Source organism: Podarcis cretensis (genome assembly GCF_951804945.1).
Source record: "Podarcis cretensis genome assembly, chromosome: 7".
Lineage (NCBI taxonomy): Eukaryota > Metazoa > Chordata > Lepidosauria > Squamata > Lacertidae > Podarcis > Podarcis cretensis.
Genome location: NC_137176.1, coordinates 32,268,804 through 32,274,636, shown reverse-complemented (window position 1 = coordinate 32,274,636; position 5,833 = coordinate 32,268,804). Strand labels below are relative to the sequence as shown.

At 45.0% G+C, this 5,833-nt stretch overlaps 1 protein-coding gene across 3 annotated transcripts in view; it reads left to right on the top strand.

The window, feature by feature from the left end:
- CD83 (CD83 molecule) overlaps positions 1-5,833 on the top strand; it is a 29,297-nt gene that overhangs the window by 467 nt on the left and 22,997 nt on the right. For 2 of the 3 annotated variants that reach the window (XM_079983833.1, XM_079983831.1), the window contains exon 1: positions 107-356. The exons of the other annotated variant lie outside the window; for it this stretch is intronic. The gene's annotated coding sequence lies outside the window, so the exon portion shown is untranslated. Of the gene's footprint in view, positions 1-106; positions 357-5,833 lie in introns of those variants that run through there. 3 annotated transcript variants of the gene reach the window in all.

Below are 5,833 nucleotides of genomic sequence, written 5' to 3'. Positions count from 1 at the left end.
CCTCAAAACAGGGCGAGAGAGGAGGCGGAGGTAACGGTCGTCGTCCTCCCCCCCCCCATCCCGCGCCCGTTATATATTGTCGTACACAAGCACCTCACACGACCGTTTGAAACGCTACCCCCCCCCAACGACTTTCCCTCCTGTACTTTGTCCAGCAGGTGCCGGGAAGCAGCCGCTTCGTGAGGCAGAGGGTGGGGGGAAACGACCGCCCTCTCCCGCCACGCTCTCCAAACGCCTTCCCAGTGATGGGGAAGAGAGAGGACTTGTCGTTCAACCCCAAAAGTATCGGCTTGTCGTTTCCCCGGCCCCAATGGATAGGCAAGGTCACATTTTGACAAGCAGTGTGAAAAATGAAGGTGACTGGAGGTGCCCTAAGGACCCAAACAGCCAATGCTGCGGAGTTCAGTTGTTTTCCTCGCCATGTGTTTGTGTTAGCTCTACTTGTTGTTGTTGTTTTGGTGCTCTCTATCTGATTACAACCCACAGCCCAGTGTGGTGAGCCAGAACGTCACTATGTAGAGCCATGATATACCTTATTTTGTTTTTTGGGGAGGGGCATCTCACTTCTCACATAGGCTTCAAAGCGCCTTACAATTTCAACAATTCATCCTAATGTAAATGGCACGTTCTGCTGTAAAAGCTTCGAGGCGCCTTGTTCTGATTGCTTTCAATATATTCTTTTGGCTGGGTTCAACCTACTCTGCTGTCGATTTCATGTGCTGATAACTGAGTGTCTCCAGATACTGCAATCCCAACCGTGCCAATTTCACCAGTTTATGCTTCTACTTAGTTCCTCAAGGGTTTCCCCCCTTTTTATTATATTTATTTAATCTGCATACCGCCCTATACCGGCAAGTGTCACATACCCGCAGTTTTAACCTATCTCAAGCAAGATCAGCTGATATTAAAATCACATATATTTTAGCAGAGTGGACGAATCAATTCTTCCTCTCCCACCCCCACCCCCTTTACTCTGCGGACCATGTAAGATACTGCATGATAGGGAAGGGATAGCCTATACAGTATGCTCCCTGGCGCACAGGCACCAACTCCAAGGGGCCAGATACCTTTGGCCGCCACAATAAAATTCAGTGTCTGTTGCGCCTCTCTTTGTGCTCTGCCCGGAGCAGCCAAGGGGTTCCTGCCGCTCGGCTCTGTAAGGGTTAACTGCAGCAGAGGAGTTGCCGTTCCTAGAGCGGAAGAGAAGGCTGCGAGAGAGGAGCTTCTCTGCTCATTCCCCCGGGGAGATGCTTGCAGTGGCTGCGTCTGTCCTTCCTCGCAGAGGCGCTGGAAGTGGGGGGGTGGGGGGGGGTAGGGACCTGCCTTAAGAAGCACCATGAGAGCTTAACTTTTTTTCCAAAGACACCATAGCCCAGGCTCTTAACCACTAAATAGTTAAGCTCTGTATATGGTTTCCCCTGCTAATCAATCCAGGATGTAACTCTTCTGGTTTCACACTCACAGCCACTAACTTGAATTACTGCACTCCACCCAGAAGCATTCCAGTATGCCAAGTGGTTACAGTATGTTAAAGTGCATACTACTCTATATTAAGGGACCTCTGGATATTTTAGGAGGGAAAAGTGTCTTACCTGTCAAATTCACTGGGATGCACCAGGGGGCAAATTCTTCATCATCAGTCACTTCACTGTCAACCCTGTGCTATAGTATTTATTAAGGGATTGCCCGCCTCCCCTTCACAACCACCAACATTTTCTAGCAGCAGCTACTGATGAGTAAGCACTTTTATTTACATAAGCAAACAAATGAATCAGTTCCCTCCTATGCTCCCTTTTCAAGCAGGTAGGTTCATTTACACACACACACACACACACACACACACACGATTTTTTGAGACTACAGGATGCCCATTCAATAACATTCTATAAAGATCTCATAATGTGCTCCACTAATTTATAAAGGTCTCACAATGTGCTTTACTAATTTGTTTGTACAGGAGATCAGAGTCATACAGGGGCAATAAAAAGCCAGACATTTTCACTCATTTGGTGCAGGTTTATGGATTTGAATCCATTTACTCTTTGAGCGAACAGAGCTAGTAATGTAAACATGGCTTTGAATTGACACGAGGCCTGGTATTGACTATAAGCTGGTGTCTGAAAATCACACATTTATTTTGTACCTATTTTATAATGAATTAGTGGATTGGACCATTACAATTACTGAAATAAATATCAATAGAATATTTACATTCATTCAACTTTACTAGCAAGTGAGACTACAAGTTAAATATTCATTAAAATAATTACAAAATGTACCTTAGAGATATCAGTTTCAATATCTAGAAGTAACAGGGAGTTTAAGCAACCCTCCCCCCCCAAAAAAAAACCCCAGAGAACAGACAGAAAGAAAATGAAATGGACAGAAAATAACTAAATAAAACAAATAATGAAAAATGTCTCAAATAAATAAAAAGCAGATATGCTGGCATTTAATTTAAGGGAGCTGCTACTGTCACTGTACCTTGCAAACAAAATCAGAGGAATACCTGGAACTGATGTGTGAAGGCTATGGCAAACTCCTAAAGGGTTAGACTTCTGAATAGCTTAGACTTAAAGTCTAACCTAACGTGTCTCCTGAGTTATTTGTGCTTTTCCGTCAGGTATCTTCCTTTTACCTAATTTCATTGCTCTTCAGTTGTGTGTACAAATGCACACGGAGTATATTTTTTCTTCTTCGGTCTTTAGTTTCCCCCTCACCATTGCTTAATTTTATGCTGGCAGCTACATATCAGGATCTGGTCTGTTTGATTCCCTTCCCCCTTGCTTCTTTTCTCCGAAATAGAGGTTGATAATAATCCTTTGAAGAAGATTGATACCTCTCTCTCCTGCATCCTTTGCTTATATTGATGAACTGCTCTCTCAGCATTGTACTGATCAGAGTGGGAAGAAAAGGAACACACACACAACACAACTCTCAAGGTGCATTATAAATCTTAGCTGCTGCTGCTGTCACTGAACTCAGTTACTGGTGGGGACTGTTAAGTAGGAGCATTTCAAGTCACTGCAGAGGAATTGATTCTTTGCCAAAAGCTGCTTGTGGACTGTAGATTATGCATTCCTTCAGTGCATGTGGCCAAAATAAGGAATGTTCTACATGCCCTCTAGACAGCACCTGGCTTAGAACAAAACTTTTGGCATATTACAAAAGAGAGGAACAGCCTGAAAGATACCTGTAAGTGGCAGCAGCCAGGGTGAGTAGGGGAGTTGCAGCGAGGAAGGCGATCCTACTCAATAAGGATACCTTACCAGCTGTCAGAATGGGAAGAAACTTATTTTTCAACTAACTAAAGGCCGATAATAATGAAGGGCGAACATATGGGCAGAGAGAGAGAATCTATGAGATTCCCTCTACTCAAAAAGGGAATTAGCAGAATGAATACCATATTGACCCAAATATAAGCCACACCTTTAAAATTGGAGGGGGGGCTCCTGGCTGCATACTTGGGAGGGGTGTGCACTGTGTTGCCAGCGGCCTTTCCCCTTCCTTGCTCTCTCCCTTCCCGCCCTTGTCAGAGAGACCGGGGAACCACACACGGGGCTGGCGCCGCTTTGCCGCACTCCTGGTACTGTTTGCCCACACTCATGGCTAGATACCATAAGGTCATGAATATAAGCCGTACTTTAACTTTTCACGGTCAGAATTTGGGGGAAAAGTGAAGCTTATATTCAGGCCAATACGGTACTAGAGGAAAAAATATAGAATGTTTAATACTATGGGCACTTCCATATTTGACCCTACCCCATAATAGTGATGATGATGAAGATGGTGATGATTGTTATTATTAATTTCATTTCTATACCATTTTATATTTTTAATTAAAAAACCTCAAAGTGGTTTGCAACCTATATTAAAAGATCAAATAAAACAATCCAGAATTGAACATTACTAAAGAAAGTTAAGTATACATTCAAAGCAATAATTAAGAATCATATACTAGCAAATTCAGGTTACCTAATTTAAATTAATTTGGAGCTCTTGTGCAGCTAACTAACTTTTTATATAAGGAAAATGAAAAGCTGCAATAGCCAGGCGACCCTGGTAATGGCAAGCTAAGTATGGGTCACTAAGGTAACAAAGGGAGTGACTCTGTGCCAGAGAACAAATGGATAGGCCTCCCTCTCTCAATTCTCTGGTAGTTAGGAAGACAGAAAGGCCAGAGTGGAGAGCTCAGTTACACAAACTAGAACTCAGCTCTCCAAATTGTGTGTCATGACACGTTAGCGTGTGTAGGTGTGCCGCGTGAATGCTCCCCACGGGACCGGAAAGGGGTTCATTTAACCTCCAGTTTCCTAGTAAAACTGAATTACTGTGTTGCGAAATGAGGCACGTCTAGAAAGTGTGTCACCAACATGAAAAGTTTGGAAAGCTCTGAGCTAGAAGCTGGAAGCAAAGCCGCAGCCTGGAAAGGCAGAGGGAGAGGCCTGATCTCTGCTGGGATCCAAGGCTGTGGGAGAAGCAAGACCTTATTGGGGTGTTCATGCTGTGAACCCTTCCAAACGCAGGCTCATGTTGCATATCTGTGTAAATAAACCATATACTGTAAAATAAGCTGCATTTAAGTAACATGTTAACGAAGTGCATATTCATTTAAAGCAGGGGTTGGCAAAAATTTTTAGCCACGGGCCTGTCCACCGTCCCCCAGACCTTGTGGTGGGCTGGAGAAGCAGCATGGGGGGGAGACCTGGAAGAAGAGGCGAGAAGGGGCAAGTAGTTCTCCTCTCCACCCTCCAACCCCAGCCGCTCCGCTTACCTTCCCTGGGGTTGCCACCACCACTGCTGCTTCTTGTGGGTAGGCAGAACGAGCTCGTCCGCTCCGCTCTCTGGCTCTCAGGAGCACCAGGGTGGCGGCGGTGGAGGGAAGATGAGCAGCATGAAAGGGCTGGCTCCGGAGAGGGGCTGCTTAAAATGGCACTCAGCCCAGCCCCCTTCCTCCTCTAGGCAGGGCGGGGAGAAGCCAGGAGGAGGGAGGGTGGAGGCGCCACCACGGTGTGCGTGAGGGAGAAGGGGGGAAATGGAATGGTACGGGGGGGGAATGGTGCAGCCCAAACGAACAGTATCCCCACACCGATCCATGGACAGTTCGCAGGCTGGATCCTGAAGGCAATTGGGCCTGATCCAGCCCACGGCCCTTAGTTTGCCAACCCCTGATTTAAATAGACAGCAGTATATTCAAGTAACCACATAAGCTTGTGTAACTACATCATCTTGTAATAAATAAATATTGATTTCTTTATCATATAAAGTAATTATATCTGCCTGGCTTATATCCCACAGTTACCAGTGATATTAAATGCTAGCTGCAGTACATTTTTAGAGAGAGAAAACAAAACACTGGAGGGTGGGAGGTTGAGTTTTGTTAATAAAGTAAGTAAGGGGGGAAAAACCCTCTCCTGCCACAAGGACTCGGCATGTTCAGTGCTCAAGGTCACCAAATGCTGACTCATTGTGTATGGTGTGTGTAAAAAAACCAGGAGGAAGAGGGAATGGATATCCTGTACAAGAGCACTCTGCACTGCAATATTTTGTAGGTGCCACGTGTGACATCTGTAAGGCAGTGAGGCTAGATACAAACTCAATAGGAGGCTCATTTGCATAAATTTCATTCCACAGAGGTCGAAATAGAGTCAAATTGTCTGCAAGCTGAGGACACTTCCGTCTGGCTAGATCTACTGAGAGGAAAGGCAATCTTGGAGTCTGCACTATGAAAAGCATTTTCTTTTCACACAGGGCCCACAGTATTTGTCAGCGTATGTGATTGTTCTTAACAGTGTTAGAAAGCCGAAGAGAAGAAATGTAGGAAGATTACAAA